The 27,300-nt window shown below is 37.1% G+C and overlaps 1 long non-coding RNA gene across 1 annotated transcript in view; it reads left to right on the top strand.

Annotated features, from left to right (window-relative positions):
* The window catches only part of LOC129491868 (uncharacterized), a 134,820-nt gene that overhangs the window by 174 nt on the left and 107,346 nt on the right, over nucleotides 1-27,300 (top strand). Inside the window, exons 1-2 of the long non-coding RNA XR_008660645.2 lie at nucleotides 1-413; nucleotides 21,200-21,350. The exon at nucleotides 1-413 is cut by the window's left edge and continues 174 nt beyond it. This is a non-coding gene — a long non-coding RNA (uncharacterized lncRNA). The remainder of the gene's footprint in view (nucleotides 414-21,199; nucleotides 21,351-27,300) is intronic.

The following is a 27,300-nucleotide window of genomic DNA, read 5'->3' as shown; positions in this document are numbered from 1 at the left end:
AACACTAATGTGCTGACATTAGAAGGCGAGGCATTTGGGAGGTAATTAGGTCACGAAGGTAGAATCCTCATGATGGGATTAATGTCCTTATTAGAACAGACTCAAGAGAAATTTTACTCTTTGCCATGAGAAGACACATAAAAAAAAAAAAAAAGATGAAGTCTGCAAGCCAGGAAGCAAGCTCCCACCAAGAACTGAGTCAGCCAGCACCTTGTTCTTGAATTTCCCAGCCTCCAGAACTGTGAGAAATAAATATTAGTAGTTCAAGTCACCCAGACGGTGATATTTTTGGATATTTTGTGACAGCAGCCCATACAAACCAAGGCTATCATCAAGCAAACAATTCGGAAGTTCACAATTTTTTTTCTGTCAAGTATGTGGTGTTCGCAAATTGAAAGCATCTTGGATTTCAGGTTAGTATCCCTAGTACATATTTTTAAACTTATTTAGAGATTCAATTGACTTATTTTATTTGAGTCTATGTCCACCTTTCTCCTGAGGCAGCGAATGCCACTGCCACAGGTCTCAAAATCCTCTAGTTAACAGAAAAATTACAGAAAATGCAAAATTCCAGCCTAGGAATTAAACACTCTCATGTGTAAATTTGTGTAATGTAGAAGTTTAATAGCAGAGAAAGCGAAATTGCTATACCTATCAATCAAGCAGGAGCTTCTCCTTAAAATCCTTCAACATGAATCACATGGCTTAGTAGGGGTAAAATATTTTAGGAGCCTTCTCCTATAGGATCTCACTCAGTCTTACTCCCTTGTAGAATAGGCAATATCTTCACCATGCACACAATGAAATCAATACTCAGAGAAGGCAGATAATTCTCCACGAAGCCAGAAAACTAATAAATGAACAGTAAGTAACAACACAATCAAATATCCTCATCATATAGATCACTCATTTTAGAATTTTGAAATTTAATCATGCACTGTGTAACAGTGCAGTGGAATGCTTTCTTTTTGTATTTTTTTCTTGATTCTCAATATAAGAAGCTCATAAATTCGTCTTTTTAATGGTTGGGATCATATCTAATAAGTTTAATGGTTGGGATAATATCTAATGAATTGGCTGTACTCATGTGGAAGCTCTGTAGACTCAGTAATCATTGATCTATTTTCCTCCGCTGTATTAACTGTTGCCCAGAGGGTGCTCATGGCATTATCCACATGCATCCCTGTGCATCTAAATTCCTGATGGAATGTGTATTCTAAGGCAAAATTCATAATGGTAATGTTGAAGAAATAAAAAGTAGCATGTAAAAACTCAGTATAATTATTTTAAAAATTTTATTAGTTCAGGTCAAAAATTTCAGGAATAAAGTCATATTAAAACTTTGCATGGAAAAATTAACTTTAATTTGTACTAAGCCTTAGAGTTAAGTTTCAATAATTTCTATAAGGAAGAGCAGAAAGAACCAAGGTAAAAGTATCGTTTATGTGCTAGCACATTTTTGTTATCCCAAAATAATTAGCAGAAGTAGATAAATTAGCTTAAACTTTTACAGATCACTGTTCTAACATAAAGATGTACACCTGACACATATAGAAATAAGGGATTCACTTTGTTCAGCTTTCTGACAATGGGGGTTGGTGCGAAGCCCAGTTTACATTGTGGAAGAAGAGTAGCTTTAAAAAAGAAATGTCAGGAAATGTCCAAACTTAATAGATACTATGGTAATGAGTATAAGGCACAGCAGAGGGAAGGTAATAATAAAAGTGTAATTGGCATCTGTGAAGAGAATATTATGACATTTTATTACTGGAAAATTGTATACCAAAATCTCTAGAAACGTTGGCCATCACATCTTTGAAAACCACAAGCAAGTATATTTCATATGTGAATAAATCCATGTACTCAGAACCACAGTTTTATGGTACTTAAGATGGATCTTTTGATATTGTAATGATGAAATAGGTCTCTCGAGGAAAGAGGAAAAGGTAAAGCCAAGGCTTGTTTAAAAGATCAAAAAGAGAGATGCTGTGAATGTTCTCAGTAAATATGATGCTCTCTATCTGGATGCATTCCTGTTCTAAAGATAAATGGATATTTCTCAATAAAAATATAGAATCTTAACATTTTTGAAGTGCTGAGGAAAAACAAAGTGACAACAAAATAAAGATATCTGAAGATACAACATTTCCTCGATTTCTTAAACAGTGCAAAGAAGTTAAAGTAGAAGGAAGTTAGGCCTTTTCACATTTAAATTTCATCAGGGCATCTTATAAAACTTTGGTAATTTTCTTAGATCTTAGATTCACACCTAAAATATTAATGTATGTACTAAACTAACTTTAAGTTCTCTTCATGTTCTTTATTATAAAAATATAGTACATTAACTTGGAGTACATCTTAGGGGCATCTTGAAAACCATATTTTAAAAAATAAACTCTCAATGGAGAAAGAAAGATGTCTCTGACGATACAGGTGAAATTTGTAAGCTACTTTAGGGAAGTTCCTTCCTCACTTCTTCCAAAGGAATGCATTTTGATTTTACAAAATGCTGTATAATCTTAAAATATTTTCATAGATATTTCCTATATGAATAGAATATTTGTTCCAATAAAAATGTGAAGGAAATGGTGAACCACAGATATCATTTTCTCTCTGAATACTATCTTTTAATTATACCTTGCTTTCATCTCCTCCGTAATAAGACAGAAGTGAACTTATTAAGCTGGAAACTGATCCCGAGGTATAAACTAATGTTTTGATGCAGTTAAAGGTTGTAGATAGTTCTCAGCTGGGGGGAAATAAGACTGAACCTCCCCTAACCTCCCAGAAGTTACAGTATTTTACAATTCAACTAAGTCACCGATCATAGCAGGTGCCTTAAATGAGTGAATAAATTAGCTCCGTTTACTTTCTCCTAGTAAATCAATTCAAAACAGCTTGATTTTGTACTGTTAGAAAAGTTTATGTATCTGGGGCCGGGCGCGGTGGCTCACTCCTGTAATCCCAGCACTTTGGGAGGCCAAGGCGGGCGGATCACGAGGTCACGAGATCGAGACCATCCTGGCTAACACGGTGAAACCTCATCTCTACTAAAAATACAAAAAATTAGCCGGGCATGCTGGCAGGTGCCTGTAGTCCCAGCTACTCGGGAGGCTGAGGCAGGAGAGTGGCGTGAACCCAGGAGGCGGAGCTTGCAGTGAGTAGTGATCGCGCCACTACACTCCAGCCTGGGAGACAGACCGAGACTCCGTCTCAGAAAAAAGTAAGAAAGAAAGAAAAGTTTATGTATCTGGATTACCAACAAACAACTAGCAAAAATATTACTTGAAATATTTAAAGACAGACATCCTTAGCTTATTTTGTGTTCTAGATGAAATAATTTCATCTTGTACATAAATGAAAGCAAATGGAATATATATCTCCTTTGGTCTGATTTTTAAAAATACTAAATATATAAATATAGAGGAAAGTGTTAAATACTAAGTGCTAGCTCACACTTAAGCATACATGATCCAAACTTAACAAATGGAAGCATTTCATCCCATTTGTCAGTTTTTTTCTTTAAGAAATCGAACAGCTAAAGACCCAATTTAAGGATCTCTGTCTATACTATTTCATACCTCCAAGATGTAACCATGACACTAAAGTTGATGTTTATCTTTTCTACATGTTTATATTTTTGTTTTATATGTGTAAATACATAATATACAGTATTTCAGTTTGTTTTAAAAATTAAAGTAAGCCATACGATGAATGTTTTTATAACTTGCTTTTTATTCAACATACCATTTTAAATATGTATACATGTTTGTTAATATATACAAGACTCATTAATTTTAACTGCTTTATTACAATATAGCCAGGCATGGTAGCTCGTGCCTGTAATTCCAGTGATTTGGGAGACCAAGTTGGAAGGATTGCTTGAGCCCAGGAGTTCAAGACCAGTCTGGGCCACATAGGGAGATCTTCGTCTTTACACATAATAATAATAAAACAAAATTAGCTGGGTGTGATGGCAAGCACCTGTAGTCCTAGCTAATTGGGAGGCTGAGGCGGGAGGATCACTTGAGCCCAGAAGTTTGAGGTCACAGTGATTCCGTCTTTACAAAAAATAATAAAAAAATATTAGCTGGGTTCGATGGCAAGCGCCTGTAGTCCTATCTAATTGGGAGGCTGAGGTGGTAGGATCACTTGAGCCCAGAAGTTTCAGGTTACAGTGAACTATGATTGTGCCACAGCACTGTAGCCTGGGTGACGTAGCAAGATTGTGTCTCTAGAACAATTTTTTAAAGAACAAAGAATACACCCCAATTAATTCATTTATTCCTTCTCTATTAATATAGTTTGATGTTTTCTGCAGTTTTTCTTGCTTACAAACAATAATGCTTCGAACATAATAGCACATTTCTCATTATATGGATGTAAAAATTGTTCTTCAGGATCTAGACCTGACATACTTATCATTTTTTTGTTAAGAGAATATTTAAAATCTACTCTCAGCAATTTTAGAGTATACAGTAAATTAACATTAGCCATTGGCATCATGTACAATAAATGTCCAGGACGTACTCCTCCTATCTAATGAAACTTTGCATCTTTTGACAAACACCTCAATCACCCCGTCCCTGGCAACCACCATTCTACTTCTATTAGTTCAACTATTTTAGACTTCACATCTAAGTGAGGTCACGCAGTATTTGTCTTTCTGTGCTAGCTTATTTCATTTATCATAATGGTTCTCCAGGTTCACTCGTGTTGTTGCAAATGATGGGATTTCTTTCTTGGTTAAGGCTTTCTTTCCTTAATTTTTATTCTCAGACAGTAAGCTTAAACATTTATATGAGTTAGAAATAATTCCCTAATTCCCTCCTTTCTGTAAAAATTTGTGTAAGATTGGTATTATGCGTTCCATAAATGTTTAACAGAATTCAACAGTGAAACCATCTGGACCTCAACATTTGTTTTCTTTCACTTTTTGCGAGCACCATTTTTTTAAATAAAAAATCAATTTCTTTAATGGTCATATATAAAAGTATACCTAAAATTTTCTACTTCATTTGTGATCATTTTGGTAAATGGTATATCCTACCTACATTTTGAAATTTATTAGCATAAAATTGTGTGTATTGCCTTTTTTATCTTTTAATGTCTAATTTCTGTGGCGATATTCTGTCTTTTATTCCCAAGACTGGAGATTTGTGTTTTCTCTGTTATTTGACTCATCAGTCTGATAAGAGATTTATAAATTTTTCTAATTTTTTCAATCCACCAATTTCTGCTTTACTATTTTGGTCTGCTGTTTGTTTTGTATTTCAGTCTTGCTCTGTTGTTTTTTTTTTTTTTTCCTTTCACTTACTTTCAGGTTGGTCATGTTTCCTTGCTTCTTAAAGTGGAAGCAAGATGATTAAGTTGAAACTTTCCCTCTTTTATATTATAAGCATTTAAAGATACAAGTTTTCTTCTACATACCACTTAAGCTGCATTTCGTATGTTTTGGTATCTTGTATTTTTATTATAATTCAGTTCAAAACATTTTCTAATTTCACTTCTATTTTTTTCCTTGACTTATGCATTAGTTAGAAATACTTTATTCACCTTCCAAATATTTGAGGATTTTATAAATATCTCTTTCTGATTGCCTTTTTATTAATTCCATTGTAGTCAGATAACATTATCTGTAAGCATTCAATCTTTGGAAATTTATTGTGACTTGTTTTATAGCCAACCATATAGTCTAAATTCGTGAACATTTCATCTGCATCAGAAAAGAATGTGTATTCTGCAGTTGTTTCATTTAGTGTCTAATAAATTTCAGTTAGGTTGAGGTGGTTACTAATGTGGCTTAGATATTCTGTATTCTTACTGACCTTTTATCTCATTCTACAAATTATTGAAATAAGGGTGTAAAATCTCTATTATAAGTTTGGATTTGTCTATCGCTCTAATTCTCTCCATTTTTGCTTTGTGTATTTTGTAGCTTTATTACTAGTTACTCCCATGTTTAAGATAGTTATGCTAACAAGCAATACGTCTTTCATTCTTATTAAATGTTCCGTTTTATCTCTTATTTTAGTCTTCATCTTAAAGCAACATTTTTTTCTGATGTTAATAGAGGCACTTTCATTTTTCTTTTGCTTGCTATTTGAAGAAGATTTTTTCCATTCAATCTATCTGTGACTTATATTAAAAGTGAATTTTTTTTTACAAACATTACAGCAGATTCTTGTTCTTTTTAAAAATCTCACCTAACACTCTAACTTCTAATGGTGGTTTTTGGTCCAGATATACTTATTAATTATTGGCATATTTGTTCTAAATCTACCAATTTGTTATTTTTTTCTCTTTTTTCTTCCTCTATTCCTTTATTCTTACCATCTTCTAGATTAATTTAAAGAAAAATTTCATTTTAAATAATGTATCGGCTTTTAAATCACATGAGTGTGCTCTAATTTTTACAGGTTGATTCCATTATTACCATCCCTGCAATACCACTCCTTAACACCTTTCTACTTAGACATGAAAATCTATGGCTTTACCAAAAAAGTAAGTTCCTTACCCCTAAGTAGTAACCTTTACTCTCTTCCTTTGGGTGATTGTTATAATATAAGTTATACTTAAGTAGGTTATAAACCAACCATACAGTGCTATGGTTTCTATTTAAACAATCATATGTCTTTTAAGAAAATTAAGAGAAGGAGAATATACAGTCTTTGTATTGACCTGTATACTTCCCATTTCTGGTTCTTTTTGTTCCTTTCTATAATGCTGGATTTCCATCTTGTTTAATATCCCTCAGCCTGAGGGATATCAGCATTTCTTGTGCTATGGATCTTCTAGCAACATATAATTTCATCTTTTATGCATATCCAGAAATTGTTGCTTTGCTTTGATTTTTGGTTTGTATTTTCACTCTGTGTAGAATTTCTGGTTAACGTTTTTTTCTTCCCAGCATTTTGAGATATTGAACCAGTGAGTTCTGTCTTGCATTTGCCTGTAAGTAATGTGTTTTCTTTTACTCTGGGTATTTTTAAGATATTTTCTTAATCTTTGATTTTCAGTATTTCTACTAGAATATGCCTAAGTGTAGTTGTGTTTGCATTTATCTTGTTCTGTTAGCTGTGCTCCTTGGAACTTTATGTTTGAGAGATTTTTGATCATTATTTTGTCAAAAATATCATGTGCCATATTCTATTTCTCCTCTTCTTCTGGGATTTCCAATATTAGCTATTGTCCAATAGCTAACCAAAGCTCTTTTTATATTTTTGAAATCTTTTCTCTCCATTTTTAGAATAGTATGTATTCTGAAAGTCCACTGACTCACTACATTCTTCTGTTGTCTATTTAATAAATTTTTATTTCAGATATTGTAATTTTCCATCCAGGACTTTCTCATTTTAATACCTTTGAGTTGTCTGCTGAGATTTCTCATATGTTCCATCATTATGATGATGTGTTTTAGCTGGGTGCAGTGGCTCATGCCTGTAATCCCTGCACTTTGAGAGGTTGAATGGGAAGGATTGCTTGAGTCTGGGAATTTGAGACCAGCCTGAGCAACATAGCAAGACTTTGTCTCTATGAAAATAAAATATTTTTATTTGATAGAATGAACTTTTCTGCTAATTATGAGATTTGTCTCATCTTGGGGTCTATTTTTATTGACTAAATTTTCTCCCCTGACTAATGACATTTTCACACCTCGAAAATTGTATCATACTAAAGATTTTAGCTGATATGTTATAAAGATACCTCTTAATTCTGTTTTCTTCCTTTTAAGAATGATGATTTTTTTTTTTCTTCTAGCAGGCTGTTAACATATTTGTAGTCAAACTCCAAATCTGTTTCCTGTTTTGGGCAGCAGCTAAAAGCTCTGCTCAGTTCTGTTAAACCTCCAGCTTTCGGTGTCTGCCAGGCCTTGGGCTCCCTCTGAAGTGTGCACAATTCAGCTTCTAGTTTATTTGAAGATTTGGGGTTGCTCTTTCTGTGTCTCCCTCTTTTCCATTGTCTTAGTCCATTTGTGTTGCTATAAAGGAATACCTGAGGCTGGACAATTTTTAAAGAAAACAGGGTTATTTGGCTCTTGGTTCCACAGGCTATACAAGATCCCTGACATCACTATCACCTTGGTGAGGGCTTCAGGCTGCTTCCACTCTTGGTGGAAGAGGAATGGGGTTGAGAGTGCGGGGGTCAGTGTGTACAGAGATCTCATGGCTAGAGAGGAAGGAAGGGGATGGTGCCAGACTCTTTTTAATAAGCAGTTCTTGTGGGAACTAATACAGTGAGAACAGCACCAAGCCATTCCTGAGGGATCTTCTCCCAGGACCCAAATATCTCCTACCAGGCCACACTTCCAACATTAAGATCAAATTTCAACATGAAATTTGAAGGGTCAAATATTCAAACTACAGCATCCATGTATCACCCCTTCCTCACCACCCCCTACCATCATACTAACTTCCAAGCACTTTTCAGCCCTGAATTCTGTTCTTTGAATCCACAAACCCTTAAGAATGCCAGTTTCTGATTTAGCTCTAGTCGCCGAGTTATGATCTGGAAGCACCCTAAGATGGAAAGCGGTATAAACCAGTATCTCCTACAATACATTCTCTTTCCTCTAAGGGTCAATCATTCCTTCTTTCTTTCATCACTCCCTAGTGTCTTCAACACTGACTTTTATACTCTGTGTAGAGTTTATACTTGTTGTCTGTGGGGTAGTCCTAAAAGTTTTAGTAGACGCAAGTTACTCTGCCCTGACCAGAAGGGACTCTTACTTGTCTACAATAGTTTAAACAACTGTGGGGTCCCCACTCAGAGTAGTCACAAGCCCAGTTCACAAAGACCCATCTTTGTTTGTTCTTGGTGAGTTATACAATGAAAGGGCCAATGTCTCACTGTAAAACTATTTATACGTCTATTAAAACAGCAAGGATAGAGCCTATCTAAGGATCTGCTTTGTGGGTGGAATTTAAACTTACATCTCGGTAGAATTGACAGACACAGGATATCCAGGGGAAAGTAGCCTGAGGGTTGCTCTTTTATACTAAAGTATGTGTTGACTCAGTCAGTGACCTAAAGCTGGGACTAATTTTCTTACATCATAAAATGAGAGACATTAATACACACTTTCACCCAAAAGGATGCTATGTATAGATTTATGTTAGGTCAAAAATATTTCAACTTCTCTAAGAAAAATACTATGTAAATAGAGGATCTATCTTATAAAAGAAATCACTTTTTCCATCTTCCAAACAACTCCCACAATGTCCTTCCTACTGATGCATAACTGGTATTTAATAACAAACTATTTGCATTTTAAATTACTTTGTGTGCACTGGATGTTTACTCTGATCATAAGAAGTATTTTGCCTTGAGGAGGAGTTATGCTGCAGTCAAAATTAACTCTCGATTAAAAATTCTACATAATCTTTAAAAAATCAAGAAAATTTGTTAACAATATTGTATTTATTTTTCATTGTACAGTAGAAAATTAATACATAATTTTCTTTTAGTTTTTAAAATATATTCTACCACTGGCTTAAACCAAAGATTCCATTTTCTTTTTATATGTTATTAATTATTACATTGAAATCAGAGTATTTCTATGACCATGAACATAGAGGATTTGATAGGTCAATTGGAATTAATCTACTTCTTATCATGGTGTCACAACACCACAATAATTAGAGTTTATAATTACTGTTAGGTCCCAGTCTACCCTGCTGCTGCTTCTTCCCAAATAATTATTAATAGTACCCCATTTCATTACCCAAATTTTCTCTGTGTGAACAATACAATTTTTAGTTGTAAGTTATAACCAAGGGTTTCCCCACTTACAATATCTTGCTTATCCATTTATGATACCAATGTACCTAAAGTCAAACTATCAGTATTCTTGCATATATTTTATTAGATTCTGGAAAGAGGTACTATTATTTTTGCATTATGAAAATTGTTACTTATTATAGATGTTATAACATAATGCAAAATACGTTAGAATTATAAAATGGATATATTTAAATAAGTATACAGTAATTTTATAAATATTATAAAATAAAGCATTTTTATAATGACAGAAATAAGAAACATGTTAATATTTGAGTAAATGTTAGAGTCGATAATTCAAAAATAATCAAGAAATGGCATATACCTGGCATATTCTTCAGAACATCAAGATTAAGTAAACTAGTGTGGTTCAACCTCTTGACTTTATTCATTTACACAGTTAACATGCAAACTAATATAAATTCAAGTCATAACCTGGAGCAGAAGAGTATCATATTCAATATTACTTACACTTTTAATTAATTTTGATATGCTTTATATTAACTTTGAAGAGAAATATATGCTATTCATCAGTAATGTCACTACAGCTTTACTATATAACTAATAAGTGATCAGATGTCTTTTAAGATAAACATTTTAAACCAGTTCTGCTGTGTGACATGCCACACAGAGCTGTCTCCTCCTTTAGACAATGAAACACAGTATCTGTTTTTGTATGTTTAACATTTTGCTGAAGGAAAAACAATTAGACACATACAATCTTTAAAAAAGTATTCTGTCATTTGATGAAAAATTAACACTCATCTGGGGTAAGGCCATGATCTACATTCCTTGTGGAATCTCAGGTGAAGGCATGCCCTTCTTAGGCAGGTGCAAATATATCTAAGCTGATGACCACATTTTGGGGACAGATAAAATTACAAGTCAAAACAGGAATACAGGTTTTTTGGTGATATACTCATTATCCACAGTTAGAAAAAATGTCTACATACTTGGGTTGCAATGCCTTCATTTCAATTAATTTTTTAAAAATATCCTGTGCACAGTTGTTTTGAAAGTCCATGTGCTGGACACAGTAGAGAATCAAAAGTTAGAGCCTGTCCTCAAGGAGTTTTTTTTTTTTTCTAATAGTTACAGAATAAGCCAGAAGTTAATAAGAGCCAGGGAAAAGGTCCAAAGTCTTTTCAGAGATACAAAGTGAGCTTTCTGAGAAGGAAATGAATATGTCTCAAATGACACCAGAAAAGTAATTTAGAACTGTATTTAGGAAGAGCTTGCTAAAACTTGGAAGGGATATATGAATGAATTCAACAGTTCTGGGGATTTATTAAACAAAATTTGAGCTGAGAATTGGTATCATATGTCCCTGATTGAATTTCAATATTCAATCTCAGTGGTTCTAACGTTACTAATTTCTTTAACTGAAGGTTTTTAGAAGTATGCTATTCAATGCTTTTGATTCTAGACCTATTAAAACTCAAAGCAAAAGTATGCTGTATTATGAACTAAAATGTTAGTAACAGAAAGCATTCATTTAAGCTGAATGGAAAAAGATTTTAAATACATTTTTTGGTCCAGTGGCTACACTAATAATAACAGATAATCAGTGAGTACAACAGCAAGGGTCTTTAAAAAAAAAACTGCACAAGTCTATAATCTTTTATCTGAGACAGAAACCCAGCTTTTCAGTCTCTTATAACAAAAGACAATTCCACTGAATTTACAGTTGAGTGTCATTCCTACTGCTATTATTGATTTTCATAGTATACCAAAATAAGTCCTGCAAGTATCTATAATTTATTTCCTGATCTCAGAACTAGTTATTATTAGACAGTTTCTCACTTAAAAGTTTAAAATGAAATGTAACATTGTTATTATTAATTATAGTGTTTGTACCTGAATGTTTTTCTGCATAATTTATGTGTTTAGACTAATCTTTCCTGTAGCATATTGGTTCACCAGAATGTAAACTCTCCTGTGAAAAAAGTTTCATTGTCAAATTACTTTGGGAAATTTAACACTACTTTCTTTTAACTTCAGGTAATTAAAATTTGAGTTATTGCTCATTGTAAATTTCTAATAAGGGATAAAATATGTAACATTTTATTAACCTACTTAATCAGATGTTTTTGCATATGTAAAAGCACATACACATATGTATATTTAAAAATATTCACCAGAAATATTTTAGCATAATGTGACATATAGAGAGGAATCTTGCATGAATTTCTAATTATTCTCTGATAGCAAATTTTGATTTTTGCCAAATTATCTTTGTCCTGCCCTAAACTAAGCCTGTTGTTGTTCCGTCTAAGCTACAGTGGTCTTGGGAGAAAGTATTTGGGTACAATTTATACAGATACAGGGCTTGGGAAGAAACTAAAGGTCAGAAAAAAGAAATGACTTTTTTCCTCATTTCGCATCTCTCCTCCTCCTTAGAAAATCCAATACAGCAAAAACATTGCCTCCCTTTATGCTAATGGGTAAAAATATGTATCATTGGTTTCCAATACTGACTGCCCATTTGTGTCTCTTGGAGAGGTTAAAAAACACGAATAGCCAGACCACATCCCATGCCAAAAAAAAATCAGTGTCTCTGGGTATGGGGCTCTGGCATTGTTTTTCTTTGTTTGTTTGTTTTGAGCAGTCTGTTGCCCAGGCTGGAGTGCAGTGACACAATCTCGGCTCACTGCAACTTCCGCCTCCCGGGTTCATGCGATTCTTCTGCCTCAGCCTCCTGAGTAGCTGGGATTACAGGCACACGCCACCATGCCCAGCTACTTGTTTTGTATTTTTAGTAGAGATGGGGTTTTGCCGTGTTGGCCAGGCTGGTCTCGAACTCCTGACCTCAGGTGATCTGCCTGCCTCAGCCTCCCAAAGTGCTGGGATCACAGGGGTGAGCTGCTGTGCCCTGCCTGGCATTGTTGTACTGTGTGTCTTTCCTCTTTAGGAAGGACAGGTGATAAAAATGTCCAGACACAAATGGCAAGCACTGGTGTAAACATACATGGAGACTGAGGGACAAAGTCACTATTCTGGACTCGTGATTGCTGTTATTTCAATCAGCAATTTTCCAATGAGACACTTGTGAAGAAATCTTCCATTGCTCTTGGCCTTCATTCATTGCTTTTCCTACCAGACTTCTATTGCAATCACGTATTTCTGACATCCTTGGACTATATTGTGTCCGGAATTGGTGGGTTCTTGGTCTCACTGACTTCAAGAATGAAGCTGCCGACCCTCGCGGTGAGTGTTACAGTTCTTAAAGGCAGCAGCGTGTCCGGAGTTTGTTCCTTCTGATGTTCGGATGTGTTCGGAGTTTCTTCCTTCTTGTGGGTTCGTGGTCTCGCTGGCTCAGGAGTGAAGCTGCGGACCTTCGTGGTGAGTGTTACAGCTCTTAAGGCAGCGCATCTGGAGTTGTTCTTTCCTCCCGGTGGGTTCGTGGTTTCTCTGGCTTCAGGAGTGAAGCTGCAGACCTTCCAGGTTAGTGTTACAGCTCATAAAGGCAGTGTGGACCCAAAGAAGTGAGCAGCAGCACGATTTATTGCAAAGAGTGAAAGAACACAGTGTGGAAGGTGACCCCAGCAGGTTGCCACTGCTGGCTCGGGCAGCCTGCTTTTTATTCTCTTACCTGGCCCCACCTACATCCTGCTGATTGGTAGAGCGAGCGGTCTGTTTTGACAGGGTGCTGACTGGTGCCTTTATAATCCCTGCGCTAGACACAAAGGTTCTCCACGTCCCCACCAGATTAGCTAGATACAGTATGGACACAGGTTCTCCAAGGCCCCACCAGAGTAGCCAGATACAGAGTGTCCATTGGTGCATTCACAAACCCTGAGCTAGACACAGGGTGCTGATTGGTGTATTTACAATCCCTTAGCTAAACATAAAGGTTCTGCACTCCCCACCAGACTCAGGAGCCCAGCTGGCTTCACCCAGTGGATCCCGCATCAGGGCTGCAGGTGGAGCTGCCCGCCAGTCCCGCGCCGTGTGCTCGCACTCCTCAGCCCTTGGGTGGTGGATGGGACTGGGCGCCGTAGAGCAGGGGGCGGTGCTCGTCGGGGAGATTTCCGCCGCACAGGAGCCCACGGCGGTGTGGGCGGGGCTCAGGCATGGCGGGCTGCAGGTGCGGAGCCCTGCCCCGCGGTGAGGCAGCTAAGGCCCGGCGAGAAATCGAGCGCAGCGCCGGTGGGGCGGCACTGCTGGGGGACCCAGTAAACCCTCCGCAGCTGCTGTCACGGGTGCTAAGCCCCTCATTGCCCGGGGCCGGCCGGCCGGCTGCGGCTGCTCCGAGTGCGGGGCCCGCCAAGCCCACGCCCAGCCGGAACTCCAGCTGGCCCGCAAGCGCCGAGCGCAGCCCGTGTTCCCGCTCGTGCCTCTTCCTCCACACCTCCCTGCAAGCTGAGGGAGCCGGCTCCGGCCTTGGCCAGCCCAGAAAGGGGCTCCCACAGTGCAGCGGGGGCTGAAGGGCTCCTCAAGTGCCTCCAAAGTGGGAGCCCAGGCAGAGGAGGTGCTGAGAGCCAGCGAAGGCTGTGAGGACTGCCAGCATGCTGTCACCTCTCAATATGATCTCAGGTATAGTGTAAGTTAATGGGAAATGGGATTCAGTGTACAGAATTTTGTCCTACAAAAACGTCATCTTTCACATTTGAGGTAGAATGTTTAATAGTAGAGATGGTCTTTGCATCAGGCCTGATACTTGGCATTGTGTTGCATGAAAGAATTGCTATTCCTTTTTTTGCTTTGCTTGTTTTTTTTTTAACTCATCCTTAAATGACGTTTAGAACAGTCCTTACTCCAGATGTTAGAGGTAAAGATTCATATAAGGCATTTAGTAAATAATGCATTTTAGTTATTTCAATTGTTATCATCACATTGCAAAATAAACACATACACATTCAAAGGTTCAAGCCTCTTTTTCCTAATAAAGTAGAGAATCATCAGGATGATTCCTCTCTCTTTCACAGTGGTTACTGTCCTCAGCAGACCAGGAGAGAATTCTAAGATCTAGCCTCTTGGAAACTTTTTGACTTTCCATTACAATGCAAAAGAAAATAATGTCATCTCTTATTGAACTATAATCATGCCTAGAAAAGAACATGCTCATCCCTATCTCTAAGGTCACATTCTTTTCTCTATCCATCCACATCTCTACCTATCTAGATCCTAATGATCATTTAACATCCAAATGTACTGCTTGCTTCTTCCATGATATGGTTTGACTCCGTGTCCCCGCTCCAATCTCAGCTTAAATTGTAATCCCCCTGTGTCAAGGGAGGGACCTGTAATTCTCTCATGTTAAGGGAGGGAAGTGATTGGATGATGGGGGCAGTTTCCCCCATGCTGTTCTGGTGATAGGGAATGAGTTTTCATGAGATCTGGTGGTTTTATAAGGCAGTTTTCCCTGCTCTTGCTCACTCTCTCTCACCTGCTGCCGTGTAAGATGTGCCTGCTTCCCCTTCCACCATGATCGTAAATTTGCTGAGGCCTCCCCAGCCATGCGGATTTGTGGGTCAATTAAACCTCTTTCTTTATGAATTACCCAGTCTTGGTTATGTCTTTAAAGCAGCATGAGAACGAACTATACACTCCACGATGACTTGCCGCTGCGTGCATTACTCTGTTCACACTCTAGGTACTGTAACACTTTGATTGTATTTATAATCGTTCTCAAAGTTAGTTCATAGTATAAAATTTAATCAATGTACAAGAGACTAGACAAGACTATATTCCATTCCCACTGAAAGAGAAAGGTTATGTACTACTTGAATCTGTATCTATTTTAAAAATATTCTGGCTGGGCGCAGTGGCTTAGGCCTGTTATCCCAGCACTTTGGGAGGCCGAGGCAGGTGGATTGCTTGAGGCCAGGAGTTTGAGACCAGCCTGGGCAACATGGTGAAACCCCATCTCTACTAAAAATACACAAATTAGCCAGGCGTGGTGGCATGCGCCTGTAATCCCAGCTCCTCAGGAGGCTGAGGCACAAAAATCACTTGAACCTGGAAAGCAAAGGTTGCAGTGAGCTGAGATCACACCACTGCACTCTAGCCTGGGAAATAGATAGAGACTGTATCGCAACAACAACAAAAACAACAACAACAAAAAATTCAACCATCCTTTCAGTCAAAACCCATAACAATATTCTAAGCCAGAGTTGTGTAAACTACTGGAATGTATCTCTTTCCTTTCGAGGAGAGAAAGATAACATCCTTGCTACTGCTCAGCTATCAAGTGAAGGCAAAAGTAGGTCAAGATGAATTTAAACAAATTATTCAAAATTGAATATGAAATAGGTTGGAGACTCCATTATGGTTGGCAACAAGTCATTAACAGGTAGGATGCAAATAGAGAAGTTTAGAAAATTGAAAAGCTGTGAGGATGTTGCCTTGTGGTATATCCTAAATAACAGCATTGGGAGTGTTTGCAGAGTTCTTATGTGACCACTGAAGTCCTGCCCTAGCCGACACTAATGCTGCTGCCTCCAGAGTAGCAATAATGGGTGTGATGTCTTTGGCTGCACATTTTTTGTTGTGATCCATTCAAATTTCTGCTCTCCCCGTATGACTTTGTAATCCATTATTCATCATAAGAACCTGGCAGACAATGACTGTATGAACTCTAGAAGCTACATTTAATTATGTTCTACTAGAAAGCTGGGATATTTCATATCGTCATAACAATAACTCAATTCATATGTGTTCTTTTGGGAGGCCAGCCCTAAACAAAAGTGCCATGTTAGCTTTCTTACCATAATGCCATGATACCACTTTTAACTGAAATTCTCATTATTCAAGTCACAAAAGCATTAGGCTGCAAAGCTGGGTCATTGTCTTCTGAAGCTGCCATTGTAATACCTGCACAGGGGAAACATACAGGGATGATAGGATTCTTGGGAAAACTGCCAGCAAGGAACATGTCCCTGGATAAGAAGCATCAGTAAAAGGGCAGGAAAGAAGTATGATCATTAGGCTGGCCACTTACCAGATAAGGACAAGATGTTCAATTGATTCTACAGATCAACATAAATCTTGGTTATCATTTTTCTCCATTCATCCTTTAAATTCATTACAACTATTTTTACTTGAAATGATGACCAAAGTGGCTTTGGTTCTTTGAATTTTGAGGTGTGTGAAATTTAGTATTTCTTTGAAACCTAGACACTTTCATTTATTTGCAGCCAATAATCATTATAATACAAAGAGATACATTGAATTTACCCGTCAGAAAGAATATGTAGTAATGCAATAACACAACAGTGAATATTTTACTTATCCTTTCTTGCTATGCTCAGGGGGGCAGACATTAGACGTGTTGTTAGGATCATAGACTAATCCAAATTGAAGGTAAATGTGGTATCTCTTTAAAGAGATAGCATTAGGAAACATAATTCTATTTACTCCCTTCCCCATGTTCATTCTGCTTTGTTAGATTCTTTAGAGAGATAAGCAGATATAAAAATATAACTCAATTGCCTAATCTATCATATGTGATTCATAAACACCACTTCAATTTCACCCAAATATTGCTTTCCTTTCTGAACTAAATCTGGAGAATTGTAATGACAATTCTGTAATCAAAACTATTTTATTTTTTAAAGAGTGCCGAAACCATCAGGCAATGCTTGAAACCTGCAAGAAGTTTAAACTTGCAAAAACTTTAAATTTTTATATTTTTTATATATAAAAAATATATAAATTCATATATTTTTACCTTTAATTTACATATGTTTCTTTGTCTATATAGGATCTGGGGGAAAAATCGAAGGCAAGATTTTTGTTTATATATCTGTTGAAAGATGCCAAGCCTCCTTTTCCCATAATGAAATGGTGTATTTAGTCACTTACATGCATGCAAACCTTGTCTCCCCTTCACAGTGGGATTCTCTGTCTTCCTGTTATTTCTAAATATTGCTGTTTATATGCCATATTACATTCTCTAATTTCCTTTTATCTTTTCTTTATTTTGCAATGTCTCAGCACGTGTCTTTTTAAGACAAGTTAATTTAGGCAATTACTCCAGTTTGGTTGAAGATAAAATCTTTAATTTATCCAGCCCTCCTTTTATTCTTTCTAGGATACTCTTTCCATTAATTTCATGAAACATTCTAATTCTGTAGTTTAGAGAAAAGCTAATATCATCCATATACACATGCATGCACGCACACACACACACACTCAGATGCAAACCACACATACCTATACTTTCAAAACTAATTTTTCTTTTCTTTTTTATAGTAAATAATTATTTGCATTTTTCAAAGTGTCTGATATGGTAAGAGATTTCAATTTGAGAAATCCACATTTCTTATGTATGTGTTATTTTTAAACTGTTTTAACTCATTTACGTTTTAGTAAACTAAGTTTCAGCTCTTTTCTCAAGGGAATATTTTGACAGAATAGAGAATAAGGACCCAGAATGTCTGCAGGAATACCTGAAGGCATTATTTTTGAAAAAGGCATAAAGAGAAATGCTGAAAAGCTTGAAGCACTTGAAAATAGAAATACCATTTTTTCATTCATCAGTTTATCAAAACATTGCATGTACGAGTTGCAGTTTTAGGCAAAAGAGCAGGTGAAAAATGCCATCCCCAATCGTTGGGTTAGAAAGAGATATGTGAGATATAAAAAATGATGTGGAGTGTAGTAAATGAATATAGATGGAAGTGACCAGCTCTACCCGGGTCAATTTTCAAAAGAAAGGACATTTGAGATGAGTATTCAAGATAACAAGAGCAGGTAAAAATTACCTGTCTTATTGATTTCATAATTTAGATATATTATGTGAGTTCATTATTAACATAGATGTATCCTGCCTGTATCATTTGACATGTTTAAATGTCTTTATTCTTGTACTTATATAAACTACTGCTGCTGCTAATTTGGATGACCTAGAAGAGATAATTGCCTCACATACTAGATGTTTTATTCCTAAATATGTGCTATCTACTGCTCTCATGTGTAAATAGGTACTTTGTTCATACCGTATGAACAGTGCAATGAAAATGATACACCCAAAATATAACTACATTGATTCAGATTATGAGAAGATAACCACAGAAACTGTATTACAAGTGACAAAATATTTCAATATTTCATTATTCATTTTGAAAAGCATTGGGGTTACAATATTTGTGCACCTTCTCCAATTCGCTTTCCTGCCTCTTTACTGACTCCTTTACATTTTGTTTCTCCTCACTCCCAGAGTCTGGTGCTTGAACCTTCCAGTAAATTTAATGTTTCTCAAGCTCGATTTGCTAGAGGGTCCAGGTCAACACAATTTCTGCCTCAGGATGGGGCTTTGGAGTTGGATTAATTAGCTCTTGGAAAACAACAACAATAAAAAACTGCATTAAGTGGCATCATAATAATTATTTAAATGGATTGTGATGGTGAGGAATTATTTATAACAAGAGTAGAGTCCTTATAAATATGAGAGTAAAAGAGCCAGAGAAGTTGCTATCCAAATTATTACCTGACCGGAAAGCTAGAGGACAGTAGATTAGCAGCCTTGGAAGTTTTTTGATGATAAAGTTAGGACTTTCAGGGTCAAAGATTGGGACACCGAGATCTGGGATAGTGGCAATGGGTGGATAAACTGGACAATAGAAAATTTTCGAATTTTAGCCCCTGGCTGTTGTCATAGGACATAATTCAGCACCCCCTTCCCCACTCCTAGAGGGGAAGGAATGGGACCTTAAGGAGGTAGATGTCTTACAATAAGACATTTAGTTCCTTAGGCTATGCTCCCATCTCTCCGTGTTGTCTACAGGGCATAACCAAAGTCATATCTCAGCTCAGCCTTGGAAGGGCAGTCAAAGCTCCACGAAGAAATAGCCTATATCTGAAAGATAATGGCCGTACCTGACAAAGAGTGATGAGACACTGGAAAGGAGGTGTGAGTCTGAGTCTTGACTGTGAGATTGGAAAGGGAGATGGAATATATCCGGAATCTCATGAGTCAGAATTTAATATTTTGGAAAGGATGACCGGAATTGGTCCTCTTAATTTGCTGAGTTTGCTCCTAGGAACCTAGACTCTGTGATGGCCAAAATCTCCCAAAGTGGAAATGCAAAAAAATTCCTTGGCAAAATGTTAAATAGGCAATCAGAAAGTTCTGGCAGAGGAGACTGGTATCATGGCTTTTTGTATATAGTTCAAGAATCCACAAATGTCCAACTTCCCAGGAGTGGATGAAGAACCATCTCTTCACTTGGAGAATAAGTAATGTACTACTGGGGCCAGGCGCATTGGCTCACGCCTGTAATTCCAGCACGTTGGGAGGCTGAGGCAGGCAGATCATGAGGTCAAGAGATTGAGACCATTCTGGCCAACTTGGTGAAACCCCTCTGCTAAAAGTACAAAAATTAGCTGGGCATGGTGGCACTCGCCTGTAGTCCCAGCTACTCGGGAGGCTGAGGCAGGAGAATTGCCTGAACCCGGGAGGCTGAGGTTGCAGTGAGCCAAGATCGCGCCACTGCGTTCCAGCCTGGCGACAGAGCGAGACTCCGTCTCAAAAAAAAAAAAGTAATGTACTACTGGAGTGGGAGTGGGTACAAGAGTATTTACTAGTCTTTACCATGACTGTCATGGTAGTGACAGTCCTCTCTAGGGCAAGGTCTTTAGTATCAAATGCCTCCTTTGACCAGGCTTCCCTATTATTTCTAGGGAAGGTGAGATTGCGGAATGGCTGCAAATGTGAGCATTTAATTATCAGCACCAAGACAGATATACTCACCACAATGGACGGTAGAACCAGAGTGCCAAACAAGGTTTTAACCCACAACGAAATATAGTAACAGTTAACAGATCGTGGTATTCCCATGGTGGTGAGACAGATGGACAACTGACTAGGGTGCATGAATTATTTAATAAAAAAAGAATCGACAGCAGTTTAGCAGAGGGCTAATGGCAGCTATTGGAATGGACGTCTTCATGACTACTTATCCAGTTTCCATAGATAAGCTGTGCCAGATACCCACGACACATTGATGGACACGGAAGCTGGGTTACCTAGAGCAGTGACCTTGCAATTTCCTACCAAGTGTATGCAATAAATATCCCAATTCTTCCTCTAAAGAATCATGGAGCTCTTTGCCAAGGCAACTGTTTACTGGAGAATGAAAAAATATGCAGATTTTCAAAAGGTTGTTAAGTATGGGGTTCTAGAGGACTTGATATTTGGAGATTTGAAAGGCTACTATGGTTCACCAGCTAGAATGGGGGTAAAGATCAAGTGATAAATGCAGTTCTGGTTGAGGTCATTTTACAGGTCTGTGGGCCTACCCTGTGCTACTTCCCCAGTGACCTGACACCGTGGGAGGCCATAAGTGGACATGAGTAGTATGAATGGGCATTGAGTGGGATATAAACATTGTGGACCTTCTCATTTTCCCTTGACTGCCTCTTCTCTTTCATGGTCTACAGTGTTTCCATGTTGATTTTTCTTTTTCATTTCCAGACTTGGGTGAAATGTCCTACCAGACGGTATGATATTTAGTAGCCCAGAAAGCTGCCAAGGAGTTGAATGACACTATCTGAAGATAATGAGCCAGTTTGCTGTCCACAGGGAGGATTTCATCAGTGGGAAACAGATGCCTGGAAGACATTAGGTCAGTAAATTTTCCCCCTGTACCCTTTCATGAGATGCTCTGTGGTGTGGTTCCTCCTTATAAACCTTCCAGAAAAGCCCTGCTTGACAAGTCAACTTGCGTCTGAGTGATCGCTTGGGTCTCTTTATGGCTTATGGTAAAGAAGTTGCCATCATGGTAGTGAATTGCAAAACAATGCTCTTGATCTTTAATTCCTTCACTTCTCCTTTTCTCCTCACCTTTACCAACAGGGGCTTGAACTTTCCAAACAGCATCTCCACTTTGATCTTTGCCTTAGGTTCTAATATAGGAGCCAGAATAAAGACATTGTATGCGTATTTAAAGACAACTGCTTTTCAGCCAAAATATTTTTGCCGATGCGGGGGTGTTATTTCACGTGTTCTGTTGGGGCAAAGTTCTTGAGTATTGAAAATACAAATTCAGCATTCTTTTCTTTTAGTTTAACACAGATTATATTATAATTAGCCAATGTGGGCAAGACATCCTAATGAGCCACATTTGGTCTGTTTCATGTCATTTGGTCTGCCATTCATTTCTTTTGGAGACTTTTAGGTTGGCAAGTTGAATGAGAATGTATGCACCCCCCTCCTCTCAGCAATTACCACTCTCTCACTTTCTCTTTTGAATTTTAGTCAGTTCTGACTAAGCACTATATCAATTTCCTCCTCTTCCAGCAATGCCATTTCCTCTCCTTCTGTCTCAGTTACTGTGTTATCAGGTAACCTAAGATAAAAAGTTTAGCTCGTGCATCCTCCATACACAAAGTGATTTGTATGCTAGTTTTACAAAGAGCAGGTGCACTACCAGAGAAGCAAGGTGGTGCTCCCAGGAGGTCTGATCAACAGAGGCTGATGCGTGAAGGGAGAACAGGGTTCTCCCATGAGGGCAATGGACTAGAAATAAATCTGGAGAGATTCACAAAGAATGCTGGAGGATGGTAAATAGTTTTATCCACAAGGCCACAGATGCTGATGAGGAGATATAAGACCCAAAGGGAAGTACTAAAAAGTGTGTTTTTACTACAAAACAGAAGACATCTCTCAAGTGAAAAATGTCCCTCATTCATGTTTTTTTTGTTTTTGTTTTTGGTAGAGTCTCGCTCTGTCACCCAGGCTGGAGTGCAATGGCGCCATCTCGGTTCACTGCAACCTCCACTTCCTGGGTTCAAGAGATTCCCCTGACTCAGCCTTCTGAGTAGCTGGGATTACAGGCATGTGCCACCATGCCCAGCTAATTTTTTTTTTTTTTTGTATTTTTAGTAGAGATGGGGCTGCACCATGTTGGCCAGGCTGATCTCAAACTCCTAACCTCAAGTGATCAGCCTGCCTTGGCCTCCCAAAGTGCTGGGATTACAGGTGTGAGCTACCATGCCTGGCCCACTCATGATCTTAAGACTCCCTCATTCATCCTACGGGTCTTAAAGGGCAAAATGAGTCCATCAGACAAGCTCTAAAATAGCGTAAGTAGTAATAGCTCAACAGAACTCAGTATGTAATGAGATGTGCCACACAGCCAATGAAATGCAGAGACTGGTTGTTTGGAAAGTGAAGAGCATTGTCCTTGACTGTAGCCTTGAAAAGTTACCAATTTCAGCATGGATAATGTCTTTGAAAGCAAATAAACAGCAGCATTGGCCACATGAGCCTTTATACTGATGATCTGAAATTCACTACCAATTCAGAATGTATTGAAAGGAACTGCAGCAGCAACAAACTATAGTGGGTAAGCTCACACTAAAGTCAACACAAAGGATAGAGGCACACCTCACTCTGACAGATGAATTCCCTACCATTAAAGATCACATTGTGGAAGTTACAGGCAAGCAAATAGATATCTGGATTCATATCATTCAATGGGCTTGGCCATACAGTAATTAAAGAAAAATTGAAGGAAGCATTTATTTCATTTTTAAAGGAAATATGAAAAATCAACTTCTATACAGGCAACAATATAGAATCAAGGAATTTCTTTTAATTTCCAGAACTAACAAAATGTAGTATTATGAAACTGACAGAGGAAAACTATGATTTGTAATATTTAGGAGTTAATTACATATTATATACCACCCAAAAGCTATAGTGGTGAGGATATCTCAATCACATGAAGAAGGTGAAAGTAAAGTAACTTTGTGTAAAATTATTTTAAGATTGCACAATGAAGGTAAACTTCCCCAATCTTTAACTCAGCAATTAAAATTATTACAGTTTAACATTCCTAAATTTTGGAAACATAGCAAGTACATTTTACTACATACATAAGAAAGATGACAATAATTCAACAGCATGTTTGGTCAAGAAAACTTTAATATTGTCAAGCATATAGAATAATATTTAGTGTAAAGTTCAACTGATGCCTAATTTTTGTTGTAACATATAAAGCTTGTTAAATTTGTTTAGGATAAGTTGTTTGCTGTTATAAATGACAATATTTTATAATGGTAAAAAGTTATCTTCATATTACATAAAATTTAAGAAGATGGTATGCCTTCATCTTCCATACATTTAGAGATTATTAAGGTTAATGCTAAAATTAAACACTGACTTACATAGTGACTATGAATTAGTTATTTATTAGAATATTTTGCAAGTATAAACTTAAGGCTCTTCTAGAAAATGAACATTCAAAGATTGCTGGGCTTAGTTCAATAAATAAAGCAGCAACATATTCTTCTGAAAAGTTATACTTTTTTTCTATTTCATAAACTTAGAAAGTTGCTTAAAAATATGGGAAATACTGTTCCATTTAGGTTGGTGCAAAAGTAATTACAGTTTTGCCATTATTGTCAATAGCAAAAGCCCCAATTACTTTTGCACCAATCTAATAGCTAAATTGTCCTAAGACTTGTTTTCTAATTAATATGCATTTGCTGCTCCTTTGGCATTGAATGTACAATAATTTGTTCTCACTTGGCAAACTCCTACCTATCTTTCTAAAACCAGTCATGGTGCCTTTTCATTATTTATGTATTCATCTACTCATTTATTCAAAACATACTTATTGAGTGACTATTAGATGCCAGGCACTATTTTGGGTTCCATAAATGGGACAGGAAAGTAAGCCTGTTGCACTTATGGGAATAACATATGAATGGGGGATGCAGGACATTAACAAGCAAACACGTGAATCTATTCTGCAATCTAGGTAATCATAAGTTCTATGGTGAAAACTCACTAGGAAAAGGTGACGGAGATGGGATCTAACCATCGGGACTGTTTTAAATAGGCCGGTCCTTGGTGGCCTCTCTGAAAACTAAAACCAAGTAAGGTCTGAGTGCAGATGCAAGACCCTCAGGTAAGAATAAATTTTGTTTGTTCAAAGAACAGAAAAGACTTTATAGACAGAGTAGGGTAATCCAGTGGGATAGTGTTGGAGATAAACTTGGATAGGTATGCAGGTTCAGAGGACATAGGGCCTTGCAGTCAATGATAAAGCAATTGAGCCCTATCCTAAAAGTATTGGGAAGAATCCTAAGAATTTTGAACAAAATAGTGATGAAGTCTTATGCATAATTTCAAACGATTACTCTTGCTGTTGTAGGAAGAATAGATTGTAGGAGTCAAGAAAATGTGGTACATACATACCATGGAATACTATACAACCATAAAAAAGAACAAGATCATGTCTTTGCAGGGACATGGTTGGAGCTGGAGGCCATTATCCTCAATAAACTCACACAGGAACAAAAAAAACAAATACTGCATGTACTCACTCATAAGTGGGAGCTAATTGATGAGAACACAAGGAAACTCAGAAGGGAACAACACACACTGGGGCCTTTCAGAGGGTGGAGGGTGGGAGGAGGGAGAGATTCAGGAAAAATAACTAGTGGGTACTAGGTTTATTACCTGGGTGATGAAATAATCTCTACAACAAACCCACATGACACACATTTACCTTTGTAACAAACCCGCTCTTGTACTCCTGAACTTAAAAGTTAAAAACAAAATGTAAAGAGGAGAATTAGTAGCCAGAATGAAAGATATCAGTGGGAAGAGGTTCAAGAATGCGACGGTGTGAAGGAGTATGACAGAATTCTCCTCCTGGAGTGCTTTCTCTCCAGCACTGGGTGAGGGTTGTGTGTGAGTATGTGGGCTTGCGTAGTGGTGGTGAATGTGCTTCCAGTAGTCATGGGAGTGAGCAGCAGGAGAGAGATGTGGAGGGAGAAAGGTATTTTCCTGAAGACCCTCAGAGCACACTAATGTTTCGAGGTGGTCCCACATCATCCTGAATGGTCCTCTTTGTTCCCTGTTCTCCTTGTAACCTGAATGGGTGTTAGGACACCAGGATAAGCCATGGTGGTAATAAAGTTCATTGCTGGAGATATTGTGTGGAATAGAGAGTTAGATCATGAAATTACAGCAAAAAATAAGTGAGGGAAGTAATTACCCCAAATCAGTCTGTGGCAGAGAACAAAGTTGGTTACCAAATCTTGTTTTCTTTTCTTCTTGAGAGTGTGGGAACCATTTTGGTGCTTTCCTAGATTAAGTGACTGAGCTGTGTTCAGTGGAATGTGGGAGAAAAATGTGCATACTATTTCCTGTCCCGACCTCCAAAATTGGCTGTGTGGTCATCCACAGAGCATAAAATCGAATACTTCAAAGCCAGAGGGGATGGCTTCCCTCCCTACAGCAAACCTGCATTACACTGTCTCTTTATTCAGAACTAGAACCCTATTATATGAACCCAGCAAGATTTGGGGGTTGTTGATAGTGACAGCTGTCCTATCCTGTGTCATAAAACTTCCTATGTCTATTCTTTTAAATATGTGCATTGAAAATGAACATTAGTTTTATTTTCTACAAGCAGGAATTATAGCAAAACAGATAACAAATTAATAAAACCTAGGTAGTAGCAGAAAGGATTTCTCTCTTTAAACCCATGATACATTATTGTTAGTATTCTCCTAAGAGGAGAAACGTGTTTATTTCTTTGAACAGAAAATTAGAGTCCTGAATCTACTCCATAAAAGTTAATTCTGGTGTCTGAAATGGATATACTAAACTTGGCCTCTTAAAAATGTGACATAAGAATCATTTTTCCAAAGAAAATATCATCACTGGGGCTTACATATGGAGAACTATTTACATACTCCATTTTCTTATCACCAACTATTTTATTAATTATTATATACTAATAAGCATAAACATAAATGAGTAGGGATTTCAAATGGGCACTCATTAACTTCCTCTAGACTGATTATGCAATGTCATTTTACAATATACATATTACACATGATCAAATGTTTCTTTTTGCCATTTTATGTTAATTATTAAACTTAGAATGAACCATTATGAATAATTATTAACATATCATACTCATTGCTACTATCATTCATATTTTTATAACAAGGACTACATTCCAGAAAGAAAAACCTCATTATGTTCAAATATCATCTGTGCACTTTAGGCTTCAACTATTTAAAATATCAGAGAAATAACTAACATATTCAGGGGCAATTTTAAAATTGCCCTAATGAAAATAATGAGAAACAAAATTCCCGTTATTTTGCTCGACTATTTATTTGGGGGTCATTGTTTTCTTGATATAGACACTATAAAAATAAATGCAAACAGTAATTAACTATTTTTCCATAAATGATGTAGAGCATTAATTTATGATAATATTTATGTAATGAAGTTTCATTGGATTGCCAATTTATGATATTTGTCATCAGAGAAAATATTACTTTGGATTTTTTTCTTAACAATAAGTCAAAATTGTTTTGTAAAACGAAAGACAAAAAAATATTGAGGCATGCAAATACAAGATCTTAGCTTTCATGGTTCCAAGAACTTGAGCAGACTCAAATCCATGCTTTAGGTAGTACACAGGTTGCAGGAAAAAGGATGAATTTCATTTGGAAAATATTTTATTGATAGAGAATAAATAATAGTCTATATGGAAACAAAATAGCTCAGAGCATTATCCATATAGAAAACAATTGTCCATA

Source organism: Symphalangus syndactylus, chromosome 10, assembly GCF_028878055.3.
Source record: "Symphalangus syndactylus isolate Jambi chromosome 10, NHGRI_mSymSyn1-v2.1_pri, whole genome shotgun sequence".
NCBI lineage: Eukaryota > Metazoa > Chordata > Mammalia > Primates > Hylobatidae > Symphalangus > Symphalangus syndactylus.
This window is presented reverse-complemented; position numbering and strand designations above follow the sequence as displayed.